The sequence below is a fragment of the Ruditapes philippinarum genome, unplaced genomic scaffold (assembly GCF_026571515.1).
Source record: "Ruditapes philippinarum isolate M1 unplaced genomic scaffold, ASM2657151v2 ctg3359_1_1_1_1, whole genome shotgun sequence".
Classification (NCBI taxonomy): domain Eukaryota; kingdom Metazoa; phylum Mollusca; class Bivalvia; order Venerida; family Veneridae; genus Ruditapes; species Ruditapes philippinarum.
In genome coordinates this window covers 133174-150096 of record NW_026854507.1, presented here as the reverse complement: position 1 = coordinate 150096, position 16923 = coordinate 133174, and the positions used below count along the sequence as shown (strand labels likewise).

General features: G+C 32.5%; 1 long non-coding RNA gene across 1 annotated transcript; it reads left to right on the top strand.

Annotated features, from left to right (window-relative positions):
- The first annotated feature begins 4534 nt into the window (after positions 1–4534).
- Positions 4535–6914, top strand: LOC132740305 (uncharacterized). The gene is made up of 3 exons (XR_009627138.1): positions 4535–5345; positions 5879–5941; positions 6473–6914. It is a non-coding gene; the product is annotated as an uncharacterized LOC132740305 (long non-coding RNA).
- Positions 6915–16923: the final 10009 nt, after the last annotated feature.

Below are 16923 nucleotides of genomic sequence, written 5' to 3'. Positions count from 1 at the left end.
CTGACCTATTGTTATCCGTCATTTCAAACACTCCTCTGTTAGCAATGTCCTGAAAAATATAATGTAAAGACGATATTGCATTATTCCATAAACGATCAATGATTATGTTTGTAAATACATGCAAAAATAAATGATAATAATAATATTGAGTTCACATTCATAACAAAATTAGAACCGATTCCAGTAATCCAGACGAAGTGAAGCCGATTCCGGTAATCGCTCGTCGATTCGGTAGCATGGAAGAAATCATAGATCACCTTGTTTATTATGTAATAGAGATTACAATAAATATTATTAAATATCATTTGAATTGTTTGTATTTAATAAAATATGGCAAGATATTTTTAAAACGCTGAAATATAACAAAATAGCAGACTAATTCCGGTATTTCCCTGTTAATTCAGGCACTGTGATAGTAATTAGCCTATCTTAGATATCTAGTTTATAGTAAAAAAGTGATCTTTATTTCTAAAAAAAATTTGTATATCAATGATATTATTTGCATTCAATGAAATAACATAAAAATAACTATATTACACCTGCTGATTCCGCCCATCCTTCCCCTATATCGGCAGTATGACAGTAATTCGCCGATCTTAGGTCTCTTGTTTTATTAATCAAAAGCGAATTTATTTACAAAAATGAATATCGTTGAAAATGTTTATATCTTATAAAAAACATGCACAAGAAATTTTAAAAAGTTCACAAATAACCAAATTACAGGTCGATTCCGGTAATCCATCGCCTATTCCGACAGGTTTCCTGTTTTTCCCCGATCTTCAATACTAATCTTTTTATCATATTTATAACAGCGATTTTTCATAAATCTTTTGCTTCTTATTTAATACAGATTTCAATAAACATTATAAAAATCGTTTAAATTGTTTGTATTTAATAAAATGATTCAAGGTATTTTTTAAACGTTGAAATATTGGTGGGGAAAACAGACCGATTCCGGTAATTGTCCGATAGCCCTGGCACTGCATATATGCGATATGGCAGTAATTCGACGACCTTAGATCTCTAGTTTATTATTTAATAATGATTCTTCATTTTCAGAAATCTTTTTAGATATCAATTATATTGTCTGCATTTTTTTCTTGCAAAGTCCATAAATTACAATAATACAGGCCGATTCCGGTAATCATTCGCCTATTTCGGCAGTATGACAGTATATGTAACTCGCCTATCTTTGATCTCTTGCGTTATTAACCAAAGGCGAATTGAAATTTACAAAATAAGGAAAGAAAAAAACTTTTAAATATCATTCATAATATTTATATTTTATAAGACGAATATTAACAATGCAACAGAAACGTTAAAAAGTACAATAGACTAAATTATACGTCGATTCCGGTAATCCTTCGCCGATTCCGACAGTATGGCAGTAACTCGCCGATATTAAATATCTTGTTTAATTAATAAAAAGTGATTTAATTGACAATAATCTGATTACATATCATTGCTATGGTTTATTTTTAATCAAGGGTGCAAAAATTTTGTTAAAAGTTTAAAGATAAGCAAATTACAGGCCGATTTCGGTAATCCTTCGCCGATTCCGGCAGTTTGCCCGTTTTCGCTGATGATAAATATTTGTTTATTATTATTATTTAAAATCGATTTTTTTCACAATCTCTAGGAAGATTAATGATAATATTTAGGTTTTATAAAAACATGCAAAAGGAACATTAAAAGTTGCATAAACAACGAAATAGCAGGCCGATTCCGGTCACGGGCAGTTTGGCAGTAGCTCGCCGATATTTGATCTCTTGTTAAATTAATCAAAAGCGATTTTATTTATAAAAATCTTTTTCATAAATCATTGATATTGTTTATATTTTATAAAATTGCAAGAAAAAAATTAAAAAGTTTAATAATTACAAAGTTACAGGTCGATTCCGGTAATTCACCGCCGATTCCGGTTGATTCCGGTAATTCGGCCGATTCCGGTAAGTCGTGTAACCGTATCTAATCTATGTGGATAAACAATGGAAAATATTTGAGTTCTTGAATTAAATGATTTTGATCTTGACCCTGATCCTAAAATCTTTGTGAACACACAGGGCCTGGGATCAAAAACAATTTTCAGAGTTGCTTCAAATTTCTTCTCGTCCTGCATACTATGCTACCGTGGGTTAATATGAAATCAAATTCCTATCATTGAAAATGGAATTTACCCGCACATTTTATAAAATTTTCAAATTTAAGTTCAATAGAACATTGTCAGGCACATGTAGGTCGCACATTGTATTAAACCAATTTAGAATTAACATTACAGAGCTTTATAAAGTGCAAAATTTATACATAACCTAAAACACAAGCTTTGTTTCTGGTTTTCAATTGTTAAATGTAAACAAATAGATTATAAATGAGAATTCAAGTGGTCTAGCACATTGGCAAATTTCCACCCGTCAAGTTCCGGACAAGCTCCTGCCTCAGTCCTACTCGTAAATACCAGCAGACAAGTGGACTTTTTGATCCCTGGCAGTCATCGAATTTAGCACTGGCCAGGTCAGGCCCATGGCCAGTGAAAATTTGTTAGGGCCAGTCTGAGTGTAAATATTAGAGAAAATGTAGTTAAATATAAAGTAGGATAAATTCAAATCTAGAATTCGGGCCAGTAAATTCAAAACCATAAATTCAATGACTGCCCTGGACATAAGAAGATTACCGTTTATGAAAGTTGAAATAGATTTATTAATTATAAAAGAAACATGCATTTATTGTTGATAAAATAAGCAACTGATATTAGATCAACTACCTGAAAAAAGAAAAAAAAAACTAAATCAAACTAATTCAGGGCTGTCTGGGTTTGGTTGTATAGGCAATACACCTAGAACTAATTGCAAAAGAATTCTTATCAACACCTCACGGAAGAACTTAAAGAATCTAAATAAGTGCTTTATACCATAAAAAGTTCCGAAATGTTGCGTTTGCAATTAAAAAGATAAAATCGGTTTTATGTAATGATTTTTTCCGTTTTAAAACTTGCTCTGACTATGCTAGTATACCAGTAGTTCTAGGTTGACCCCCAAATTAGGGTATATTGACTAGACTAGTAGTCTGGTTTTAGTTGTCCCCAACCATACACAGATATTGACCTTTCATTCAGGTGTTTTAGATTTTGTTTTAATTGTAACAATAATGTTTTAGATAACCTTCAGACTCATAATGACATATTAGCTTTATACACTTTTGATACATGTAGTTTATTTATTTATAAAATGTGCCTCACAATTATAGATTTCTAATGATTACTCCCAGATCCAGATTTATCACCCCAAAAATGTTTCACTTTAAAAGTGGAAAATGGTTAAACTTGATAGAGGATGAACAACAGCTCAATATGATACAGCCTAATTTGTTAAATTAAATTCATCCCAAAACTCAATTAATTGAAATCTCAATCTCCTAATGAGTCCTATGCTAATTGCTACACAGACCACTGTTGTCACAAGTTTATTCAACCAAAATTTTGATAAAAAATAAATAATTATATAAATGAACGATTACTTTTTGCTATTTAAATTGATTATTTAATTGCAAATAATGAGGTTGATGTGTACTAAAATTGCTAAAATTGTCCAAATTATGTTCAGAAAATAAAGTGATGATGGGGACTGCCACCCTCGATCAAAACCCCCAAACAGAAGGGGGCACATACCCCCTTCTGGCAACCCCCTGATGTATCTTTTGGATCGGGGGGAGGGGGAAGGGGGGGTTGGCGCCGAAACAGTATTTCTCAAACAAAACAAGTGTTTGGGCCCTAAATAAGGCATTTTTTTCACTATTTGAGACAACAAAGGGGGGGGGGGGGGCTTAGAATAGAAAGGTGTATATATCTTGTAATGGGTTAATTAAAGCTGCCATTTTTTTTCAAATACATTGTACACATGTATGTCTGACTGTGCCCTAATGGTCCTAATGGATGCCAATTGACATAGAAAATTTTACTGGCTTGACATAAATTCTATTACACTATAATATAAAGCATATATTCTGAGTAATACAAAAAACATGTAGTTAGAATATCAAGCTTATGTGGAAACTGTAACAGCTAGTTTAATTGCTTAGAAATTTTTTGCCCTTAGTGTCAAAGTTGAAAATTCCCTGCAAGAATTCGTAAATTGAAAGGTAAAAAAAATCAGTAATGGCTGAGCTTTTCCATATTGTTAAGTGATATGTGATGAAAAAACAAGTCTAACCACATGACCCATATTGCCATATTCGTACCCAGTATATTGTTTACTCCTGAACATTTATATAATTTATGTACTCTGAGTTTTCTAATATTCAAATAGGAAAACAACTCATTCGAGTTAAGTGTCTTATTTTTTGTAAAACATGGTTTATAAGTGTATATTATGCATAATACTAATGTCTCCCTGGATTAGAAAATTCCCCATGAATGCTTGGTACATATTATGTTAAATTCTCAATTTGAGTGCATGCGATACAAATGTACATTTTTTCCCAATTTGTTTGGTACTGGCACCATTAAGAAAATAGAGGGGGGGGGGGGGGGGGAAATGATGACACTGGGACCAGTGACTTTTCATTGCAATCAGTGACAGCCATAGCAATCTGTGACTTTACAAAGCAACCAATGACTCCCATAGCAACCATTTACTTTCCATAGCAACTAGTGATATTTCATACCAGTTGGAGACTGCCATAGCAACCATGACTTTCCATGAGGAAATTTACTTCCCTTAATAACCAGTAATTTCCTGGAAGTTCCATAACCATTGAAATAAATTTCTTAAGTACATACATTGTACCTATGATCTCTACCAGCATCAACTTAATTCTTAGTAACCAGTGGAATCCATAGCAACCAGTGTCTTATCTTCCAATTTAAGCAATCTTTATCTTTCCATAGCAACTGTTGACTTTTCTTTTCTTTTCATATCAGTTACAGACTTTCCATAAGAACCATTGACTTCCATAGCAAAATTTGATTTTTCTATAGTAACCAGTACCATTGACTTTCATAGCAACCTGCTGGCCAGCAGGAATCGAAGGTCACTGCCACCTTTACTACCAGTAAAGAGCCAGGCTTTATTGTTAGCTGACCCAAATTGATAATGAAAGTTTTATAAATGGAAGCTAGACAATGTCTTTTTCAGAAATTTAGCAGGTTTAGCATTTATCTGTATTTATTTACCCTTATTATTTTCCTAAAAAATACTATAACAAAGTCACAATTGAATATGTTTGTAATGGTACAACAGTTAAAAAATAGTTGCTTAAAATTTCAGGGTCCAAGCCTGTAAACTGAGCCAAGCAAAATAGATATGTGATGGAGGAGACTGGTGATTACAAACTAATCAAAAGAAGAAAATGTAAGTGAATTGATTATTGAGTACAAAGTTGTTGTGGTGTTAAAGGGATTTTAGGGTTTTAACTTCTGCATGAATGATAGGAATTCAAAATGAATTGGTTAATGCAGCTACCATTAGTAGATATAAGATGATGTATTGCATGCTATTCTTAAGTCCCTCGATCAAAGTCCTAGCATGTGAAATAAACTCCTGTATTCAGTTCTACCTAATGTACAGCGGCATCAGCAACGTACCTGAGTCGATAAACCAACATTCTGTAGATGCTTCTGATTTATTGAAGTTTCCTCACATGAAACCGTTTGGAATTGCAATGTGATTTGAAGTCAACGTTAAGTCTTATCTAAGCCAAAGCACCACCCATTGTCCTGCTCTACTCTGAACTCTGTTCACCTTGAATTGAAAGTATTAATTCCAAATATCATTGATATTGGTTGCAGGACATATTTTCCCAGTTCTACCCTCAATTTCTTTGCGACCAACATTAAATATGCATTTTGTTAATTGTTATAATGTAAATATTAACATTATTTCAGGTCATATCTTGGATAAAAGTGGTTACCTTCAACAACTAGATATACTGGTTACAGTTAAATTAAGTAAGTACTTGTACAATATCTACAAAATGTGCTAAAAATGATACTTTAGACAGTACTTTACCAAATACAATTCTCTTTGCCTGTTTTGTTCATCAACCATGTGAAACTCTATAGTCATCACAGTCCTCTTGTCTTGAGGAAATTTAAAGATCAATTACTCTTTTATATATCACCTCTAGAGAGAGCATATATTTTGTTACGTAAAAATAGCTTGGCCCTATAAAGAAATTTGTGAATGATTCTTGTCTTTCACCTTAAACTTACACAAAAAATAATGATGCAATATAAACTTTTATATGGACTATAGTTAATATGCAATTGTAGACATAAATAATTATTATTCTTAAGTTTAGTTAGTAAATTTGTTGAATAATTTGGCCTCTAAATAAATGTCTGTCTTTTAAAGGCAATTGCATATCTTAATCAATGTCACAGAATTTAAATTGATTTAAGAATTATCATATGAAGTACTGTATTCATCAAATTGTGAAATATAAAAAAAGTAAAATAGTTTTTTTTGTTTATTTTCAGATATTGTTGTTAAGAAGAGTTTCCCTATTCATCTTAGAGGAACAGAAACATGTTTGGATGGAACATGTGCTTAAACTTTGCATAAGTTTTGTTGAAATTTCCATTTGATACTGAAGATGGTTGTTGAATATTGTTTGTTAACAATATCTATGTGGCTTTAAAGAGAGATGTTGAAAGGTGCAATTTTAGTGCAAAAAGTGCATGTTTAACATGTTGAATGAACAAACAATAGTATGCAGTAAAACACCAGGAATCATTATGTTTTCATAACATTTTAACAACTAAGTAAATGGGTCGGAATGTCCATCTATCCATCCACCAAAAGGAGATATCTACATGTTAGTGAAACTTAATACATTATAGATGGATATATCTCATTGGGGAGAAAAAATGGTGTTGAATTTTTATGCCCCCTTTGAAGGAGAGGGGGTATATTGTTTTGCTATTGATTTTGGGGTCACTAGGTCAAAGGCCAAGGTCACAGGAGCCTTAAATGTCAGAATGGTTTCCGCTGATTATCTTGAAAATAATTCATCACAAAGTCTTCATATTTCACATATTAATTGGTCATATCAAGTAGATGACCCCTATCGTTTTTGGGGTCAAGGTCACAGGGGCCTTAAATGTCAAAATGGTTGTCGCTGATTATCTTGTAAAGTATTCATCACAAAGTCGTCGTACATCACATAGTGATTGGTCGTTACAGTAGATGACTTCTATTGATTTTGAAGTCACTAGGTCAAAGGTCAAGGTCATAGAGGCCTTACATGTCAGAAGGGTTTCTGCTGATTATCTTGAAAAGAATTCATCACATAGTCTTCATATTTCACATATTGATTGGTCATAACTAGTAGATGACCCCTATTGATTTTTGGGTCATTACTTCAAAGGTCAAGGTCACAGGGGCCTCAAATGTCAGAAAGGCTTCTGCTCATTATCTTTGTTACAATTCATCACAAAGTCTTCATATATCACATATTAATTGGTTGTAACTAGTAGATGACCCCTATTGATTTTTGGGTCACTAAGTAAAATGTCAAGGTCACAGGGGCCTTGAATAGTTATATGATTTCCACTTATTATCTTGGTTACTATTTATTGCAAAGTCTTCATATTTCACATATTGAGTCTCCGATTTTCACGCTCTTGTTAATCTTCGGCGATATATGTGCCTTATTGCTTACATTGTTGACATGGATTTTCATCGGAGTAATATTTGTGTAGAAAAGTGTGTTTTGTACTTTTTGTGTCGCCTTGAAAAGGTGACATATAGGGGTTACTTTTGTCGGCGGTGTCGGCGGCGTCTGTGTCGGCGTCTGTGTCGTTGTCGGCGTCTGTGTCGTTGTCGGCGTCGTTGTCGGCGTCCCCTAAAGCTTGTCCGGAGCATAACTTAGTCACTATAAGTCTGATTGACTTCAAACTTGGTATGCATGCTTCTTTCAATAACGCGAAGTGCAGTGCACAAGGACCGGTACCCTGCAGTTCTTATTTTTTGAGTTATTGCCCTTTGTTAATTTTCATACTTTAATTTTGTCCGGGCCATTTCTCTTCAACTAAAAAAGCTATGGACTTTAAACTTCATGGGATGATAGATCTCATTATTAAGAAGTGCAGTGCACAAGAATCGGTACTCTGCACTTCCTAATTTTTGAGTTATTGCCCTTTGTTAATTTTCATACTTTATTTTTGTCCAGGCCATTTCTCCTAATGTATAAAAGCCATGGACTTGAAACTTCATAGGATGATAGGTCTCATTAAGAAGAAGTGCAGTGCACAAGAACTGGTACTCTGCATTTCTTATTTTTTGAGTTATTGCCCTTTGTTTATTTACATACTTTAATTTTGTCCGGGCCATTTCTACTTAAGTATAAAAGCTATGGACTTGAAACTTCATAGGATGATAGATCTCATTATTAAGAAGTGCAGTGCACAAGAATCGGTACTCTGCATTTCTTAATTTTTGAGTTATGGCCCTTTGTTAATTTTCATACTTAATTTTTGTCCAGGCCATTTCTCTGAAAGTATAAAAGTTATGGACTTGAAACTTGATAGGATGATAGATCTCATTAAAAAGAAGTGCAGTGCATAAGAACTGATACTCTGCATTTCTTATTTTTGAGTTATTGCCCTTTGTTGATTTTCTTACTTTATTTTTGTCCTGGTCATTTCTCCTCAAATATGAAAGCTATGGACTTGAAACATCATAGAATGATAGATCTTATTGATAAGAAGTGCAGTGTACAGAAACTGCTGCTCTGCACTTATTATTTTTTTAGTTATTGCCCTTTGTTAATTTTCATATTTCATTTTTGTCCTGGCCATTTCCCCTAAACTACATTGTTCACAAGGCGACACATCCGACTCGCGGAGTTCTAGTTAGAATAAATAATTATTGCTTCTTATATAAGTAGAAAATGCTTAGTCTTTTTTGTTGATGTACCACTGGGAATTCAATAAGGCGGTACTAAATATTTTTTACTCTTGGTTATATATTAGTTGGCCAAACATTAAGCTAGTAGCATTTCATCAAACATTTAAACAACCCTTGATTTTCATGAAACTTTGAAAACTGTTTTGTGTTGTAACATGTAAGAAAGCCTATTTTTAATTTCAAGTCTGCCCAATGTTAGTAAATATTCTTGTTCTGTTTGATCAAACCTAGTTAAATGTTGTAGTTTTTTTTTTTTTTTTTTTTTTCAAAAACATCATTGCAAGTTTTTCAGTCAATTTTTAAAGTCTGTAAAATGCCATTACATTTTCAATTGTAGAAGACTAACTTATACTGTACATATGTTAGAAAAATTGTAGATGTGTTAGAATTATATTTATATATCTGTAAATTTGTTTAAATGCTTTTGACTGTAAGAATATAATTCTTTTTTCATTTTGTAAAATGTTCTCTGCTGTAACATTTTGAATGAAAACTTGTATTTAAATGCTTCTATCTATTGTCAGTAAATCTTTTTATATATGCCCGAAAATTTTTCGGGCATATTATGTTACACCCCATGACATCCTTCCGTCTGTCCGTCCGTCCGTTAGCAATTTGGTTGCCAGAGCATGACCTAAGTTCCATTCAGCCCAAAATATTCAAACTTCATAGGATGATTGTCCATATTGGTTAAAAGACCCCTATTGATTTTGGGGTCACAAGGTCAAAGGTCAAGGTCACTATTACCTAACACTGAAAACAGTTTCCGGAGCATAACTTAAGTTCCATTTGGCCCACAATAAACAAACTTCATAGGATGATTGTCCATATTGGATAGAAGACCCCTATTGATTTTGAGGTCAAAGGTCAAGGTCACTATAACTTTGACACTGAAAACAGTTTCCGGAGCATAACTTAAGTTCCATTTGGCCAACAATATTCAAACTTCATAGGATGATTGTCCATATTGGGTAGAAGACCCCTATTGATTTTGAGGTCAAAGGTCAAGGTCACTATAACTTTGACACTGAAAACAGTTTCTGGAGCATAACTTAAGTTCCATTTGGCCAACAATATTCAAACTTCATAGGATGATTGTCCATATTGAATAAAAGACTCCTATTGATTGTTCGGTGCTGTAACATTTTGAATGAAAACTTGTATTTAATGCTTCTATCTATTGTCAGTAAATCTTCTTTTTTTTTAGCTCACCTGTCACAAAGTGACAGGGTGAGCTTTTGTGATCGCTTTTCGTCCGGCGTCCGTCCGTCCGTCGTCTGTCCGTAAACTTTTACTTTAAATGACATCTCCTCATAAACGACTAAACCAATTTCATCCAAACTTCACAGGAATGTTCCTTTGGTGGTCACCTTTAAAAATTGTTCAAAGAATTTAATTCCATGCAGAACTCTGGTTGCCATGGCAACCAAAAGAAAAAACTTTAAATATCTTCTTTTAAAAAACCATAAGAGCTAGAGCTTAGATATTTGGCATGAAACATCTTCTAGTGAGTGTCTACCAAGTTTGTTCAAATAAAAGCCCTGGGGTCAAAATTGGCCCCGCCCCGGGGGGTCATTGATTTTCCCTATATGCATATAGTAAAAACTTAAAAAATCTTCTTTTAAAGAACCCAAAGAGCTAAAGCTAAGATATTTAGCATGAAACATGTTCTAATGGGTGTCGACCAAGTTTGTTCAAATAAAAGCCCTGGGGTCAAAATTGGCCACGCCCCAGGGGTCATTGATTTTCCTATATGCATATAGTAAAAACTAAAAAAATCTTCTTTTAAAGAACCCAAAGAGCTAGAGCTAAGATATTTAGCATGAAACATGTTCTAATGGGTGTCTACCAAGTTTGTTCAAATAAAAGCCCTGGGGTCAAAATTGGCCCCGCTCCGGGGGGTCATTGATTTTCCCTATATGCATATAGTAAAAACTTTAAAAATCTTCTTTTAAAGAACTCAAAGAGCTATGGCTAAGATATTGAGCATCAAACATGTTCTAATAGGTGTCTACCAAGTTTGTTCAAATAAAAGCCCTGGGGTCAAAATTGGCCCCGCCCCAGGGGGTCATTGATTTTGCCTATATGCATAAAGTAAAAACTTAAAAAATCTTCTTTTAAAGAACCAAAAGAGTTAGAGCTAAGATATTTAGCATCAAACATGTTCTAATAAGTGTCTACCAAGTTTGTTCAAATAAAAGCCCTGGGGTCAAAATTGGCCCCGCCCCGGGGGTCATTGATTTTCCCTATATGCATAAAGTAAAAACTTTAAAAATCTTCTTTTAAAGAACTCGAAGAGCTATGGCTAAGATATTTAGCATCAAACATGTTCTAATAGGTGTCTACCAAGTTTGTTCAAATAAAAGCCCTGGGGTCAAAATTGGCACCGCCCCGGGGGTCATTGATTTTCCTTATATGTGTATAGCAAAAACTTAAAAAATCTTCTTTGAAAAAAATCCAAATAGCTAGAGTTAAGATATTAAGCATGAAACATCTTTTAGTGAGTGTCTACAAAGTTTGTTCAAATAAAAGACCTGGGGTCAACATTGGACCCGCCCCGGGGGGTCATTGATTTTCGTTATATGTGTATAGCAAAAACTTAAAATATTCTTTGAAAAAACCCAAATAGCTAGAGTTTAGATATTAAGCATGAAACATCTCCTAGTAAGTGTCTACAAAGTTTGTTCAAATAAAAGCCTTGGGGTCAAAACTTGCCCGGCCCCAGGGGTGTCATTGTTTTTAACTTTATGTGTATAGTAAAAACTTAAAAAAATCTTCTTTTAAAAAGCCCAATGAGCTAGAGCTTAGATGTTTAGCATGAAACATCTTCTTATTGGTGTCTACCAAGTTTGTGCAAATAAAAGCCCTTGGGTTAAATTGGCCCTGCAACGTTGGGAGGTGGGGGGAGGCCTATATACAGGTGAGCGACCTCAGGGCCATCATGGCCCTCTTGTTTAACTTGTTAATTGTTTTACGTCCAAACATTTTGAATTAAAACACTGATTTACAATAATTCATTTCATTTTTAAGCCTTTTTTTCTAATTTCGCAAAAGTGCTAAACATTTTTTTTTTTTCAAAGTCATCAAGTTTTTATGATTTTTAAAACCTATTTGAAATAAAGAAAGTAATTTTTGAAATTTTACAAAATGTTCAGTACCCTAAATTTTCCATTAATGAATTCTTTAATGCTTAAAACAAGGCCCTTATATATATTTTGTACATGGTATATTGTACTTCTGTAAATTGTTTGGTTCCCTAACTTTTTAAATGAAAACTTGTATTAAAACTTGCTTCGGTCTATTGTCAGTATATCTTTCTTTTAATTTGGAAAATGTTCGGTGCCCTAACATTTTTAGTAAAAACATTGATTAAACTCTTAAGTCCATCGTCAGTAAATCATTTTTTTGTAATTTGCAAAATGTTCGGTGCCCTAATATTTTGAGTGAAAACTTATATTTAATACTTTGGTCTATTGTCAGTTAATCTTTGTTTTAATTTGGAAATTGTTCGGTGCCCTAACATTTTTAGTTAAAACATTGATTAAACATTAAAGTCCATCATCAGTAAATCTTTTTTTTTAATTTGTAAATTGTTCGGTGCCCTAACATTTTGAATGAAAACTTGTATTTAATGCTTCGGTCTATTGTCAGTAAATCTTTGTTTTAAATTGGAAATTGTTCGGTGCCCTAACATTTTAGTTTAAACATTGACTAAACACTTAAGTCTATCGTCAGTAAATCTTTTTTTAATTTGTAAATTGTTCGGTTCCCTAACATTTTGAATGAAAACTTGTATTTAATGCTTCGGTCTATTGTCAGTTAATCTTTGTTTTAATTTGGAAATTGTTCGATGCCCTAACATTTTTAGTTAAAACATTGATTAAATACTTAAGTCTATCGTCAGTAAATCTTTTTTTGATTTGTAAATTGTTCGGTGCCCTAACATTTTGAATGAAAACTTGTATTTAATGCTTCGGTCTATTGTCAGTTAATCTTTGTTTTAATTTGGAAATTGTTCGGTGCCCTAACATTTTTAGTAAAAACATTGATTAAACTCTTAAGTCCATCGTCAGTAAATCATTTTTTTGTAATTTGCAAAATGTTCGGTGCCCTAACATTTTGAGTGAAAACTTATATTTAATACTTTGGTCTATTGTCAGTTAATCTTTGTTTTAATTTGGAAATTGTTCGGTGCCCTAACATTTTTTGTTAAAACATTGATTAAACATTAAAGTCCATCATCAGTAAATCTTTTTTTATTTTGGAAATTGTTCGGTGCCCGAACATTTTGAATGAAAACTTGTATTTAATGCTTCGGTCTATTGTCAGTAAATCTTTGTTTTAATTTGGAAATTGTTCGGTGCCCTAACATTTTTAGTTAACCATCGATTCAACACTGAAGCCCATCGTCAGTAAATCTTTTTTTTATTTTGGAAATTGTTCGGTGCCCGAACATTTTGAATGAAAACTTGTATTTAATGCTTCGGTCTATTGTCAGTTAATCTTTGTTTTATTTTGGAAATTGTTCGGTGCCCGAACATTTTTAGTTAAAACATTGATTTAACATTTAAGTCTATAGTCAGTAAATATTTTTTTAATTTGTAAATTGTTCGGTGCCCGAACATTTTGAAAGGAAACTTGTATTTAATGCTTCGGTCTATTGTCAGTTAATCTTTTCTATAATTTGGAAATTGTTCGGTGCCCTAACATTTTTAGTTAAAACATTGATTTAACACTTATTATAAGTCCATTTTCTGTAAAAAAAAAATTTTAATTTGTAAATTGTTCGGTGCCCGAACATTTTGAATGAAAACTTGTATTTAATGCTTCGGTCTATTGTCAGTAAATCATTGTTTTAATTTGGAAATTGTTCGGTGCCCTAACATTTTTAGTTAAAACATTGACTAAACACTTGCGTCCATCTTTAGTAAATCTTTTTTTAATTTGCAAAATGTTCGGTGCCCTAACATTTTGAATGAAATCTTGTATTTAATGCTTCGGTCTATTGTCAGTTAATCTTTGTTTTAATTTGGAAATTGTTCGGTGCCCTAACATTTTTAGTTAAAACTTTGATTTGATGATTTAGTCTGGTCAATGAAGTAATTCATTTATTTTTCATTTCACAAAATGTTCGGGCACCGAACATTATGTTGTAGCAGAATAATTGTGGCCAAGAAGTGTTAGATATATAAGAAGTTAATTTAGAAATGTGAATTGTGTATGTAAATATTTGATCTGTTAATAAAAATGCTTTTGATATTTCAATGATTTTAATAAAGAATTGTCCATTTATATAAATTTGCCTTGATTTTTATGTACCAGATTAACCACTAAAATGACCAAAAGAGCCATAATAAACAGGAATGATTGGACATTCCTCTTTTATATTGTACACTGTTCAAGTTATTTTAGTAATAATTGTTATTTATTTAATCTTTGTGCATTAAATGTCGTTGATCATCATAAAAAATAACATATTCGAACAAAATGCCTTTGTAAATGATTGATATTGAATAAAAATCCTAAAATTTTAAATCGTCATATCAAAGTCATTTTTTTATTTTTTTGTCATCAAACTTTTGGAAAATAACCATACTTATATTATCTGGGGAACCGTGTCTCAATTTTTTTCTATCTTTTCTCAAAAAGATATTACGTAACGTCAAACATTTTATGCGATTTTTTTCACCATACATATTACGTAATTAAAGATAATTAAGTCACTGATTGAGCAAACAAAAATCCCTGACACGGTTCTCTCCGTAATTGAATTTCCTTTCATGTGCTTTAAACCGCATGTTAATTGCTTGATTATTAAAAAAGTTATGCCGATTCAAAGTTCGTCCGACAAGCATCAAACGAAGTGTCATAAATCGGCTGTTCTCTCTCGGACCCCTACGTTTCACGCTAAATAATTGCATAATACACAAATATTGCACAAGAGAGGGTCACAAGTTGCGGTAACATAGTCTAACAACATTTTATGACCCAGTGACATCTGACCAATTAAAAAGCTGCTGATTAATATCAGTTTATAGCCGAAATTTCTTCAATTCTTAACGTGATTTACTGTCTGTCTGGTATCTGTCGCACATGTCACGTGACTATCGGTAAAATTTGAGGCACTCAGTGGGGGGAAATGGAACGCATTTGCGCACCGCTAGCGGGGTATTTAATTGTTTCCTTTTTGAAGTTTATTATTATTATCATCAGCATTATTATTGTATTATACCAGTGTCACTCTGCCTGTGTATTCGTGTATGAAATTCCGTTAAAATATAAAATAAAATCACAAAAAACTGAGCTTCTGACAGTCTTTTAAAGTCCATGGTAGATGTACAAAATAGAACGGGATATTACATATTTTTTCCACCAAATTGATAATGCTTCATATATTTTAATAGAAATAAAAGGTATTACTCGATCATTATGATCTGGCCTTCTTGACTTCTATTATCATGAAGATCATCTATGCACGGCATAGAGATCCAGTTTCTACCGGGACAGACAATAAATTTCATACTTTGTCCCAGATTTATTAGTACTGTGTCCGATTTACTGGCGAACAATTTATTTTCACTGAGAATATATTTTAATATCTTTTTTTTATTCATAGAGAAATAATCATCCTTAGACAATCTAAAATGGTTGAGAAATTTGTCAGGGACACCTTACCACAAGTCATATATAGGCGTTCACATAAAAAATGTTGTCTGTTTTTGTTGTTGTTTTACTTGACATTGTTAGAAAACGAGGTTGAATGTAAAGTAAGCCCTTGAATCCGTACAAAAGTCTATCAACTCAATGTAATATCTATCAGATTAACGGGACAGACAAATTATTTCCACACATTATGGATATTTTAGCAACTACATTTTTAATCAACCCCGTGGTCGTGCGATTTGCCGCTATGCAAATTCGTAATTTAAGATTTCATCTAATATTTCTCACTTGTTAAACTGTTTGTTTCCTTTAAATTGCGTGTTTAATATTTTTTCTCAACATTTTCTTTGTATATAATTTTCTATTCACAAATGAAGTTATTTTTTCATAAAACAGATGTCTGCTATAGTTAGGAATACAAGTACATATTATCTATATGTAAATTTATAAATTGCCATTACTCACATTTTACTGACAAAATCTTATCCAACATAGTCCCATTGATTCCTATTTCGAATTTCCCCAATGCACGTAGTAATACATTATAAATCTATGAATGACATTCCTTTCAGTTGTAGATAACTGTTATGCACGACTTTCACGTGCAGATTTACTACATATTTGTGCTAATGTTTTTGTTTTGTTTTTGTTTTTTTACCTAATATCGTGCTATACATAAATACAGGTGCGTATTGTGTTGTATACCTGTTCAAATTATTACAATAGACAACCTCCTTATTTTATTTTATTTATTTTTTTTCAAAGGTAGTTACACGTAGAATAATAAATTAATGGTGTATATCGATTTAATGTTAGCAAACCCCTGCTCGATATATCATTCCATAGTTTGTATTTTTTTTCTTTTTCTAATTTAGTAAAGTTTTTTTTCCTCATTGGCAATGTACTGTGTTAAATGATTATACACTTTTTTTGTTCGGACCCGAACTATGCATTCTGTGTTACATAAAATTGTGTTATGCCCCCATATTGTATTGAAAAATGCTTGGGTGAAAATAAAAGAAAAAAAAATATGTTCTTAATTATTTATGTTTCATACATTGTGTTACGTACATTGGCCGACAATTTCTTAATTTATAAAAAAGGCTAAATGTTGAGATATTCATAAAAGATGTACGGTAGTTGTACGATACATGTATTACGAAAAGTATGGACCAGTATGGACCTGTAATTCACGGATATATGGAACTACCGATTTCCCTCATTGATGCCTCAACAGGGGGCGGAGCGTTATCGATAATCGACAGGTTACACGAATAGCAGATACAAATAGTATAGGTACCGTTTTAAAACGTTTAAAAACACATTTTTCGGACTAACTGCTTCCAAAATTAAATCA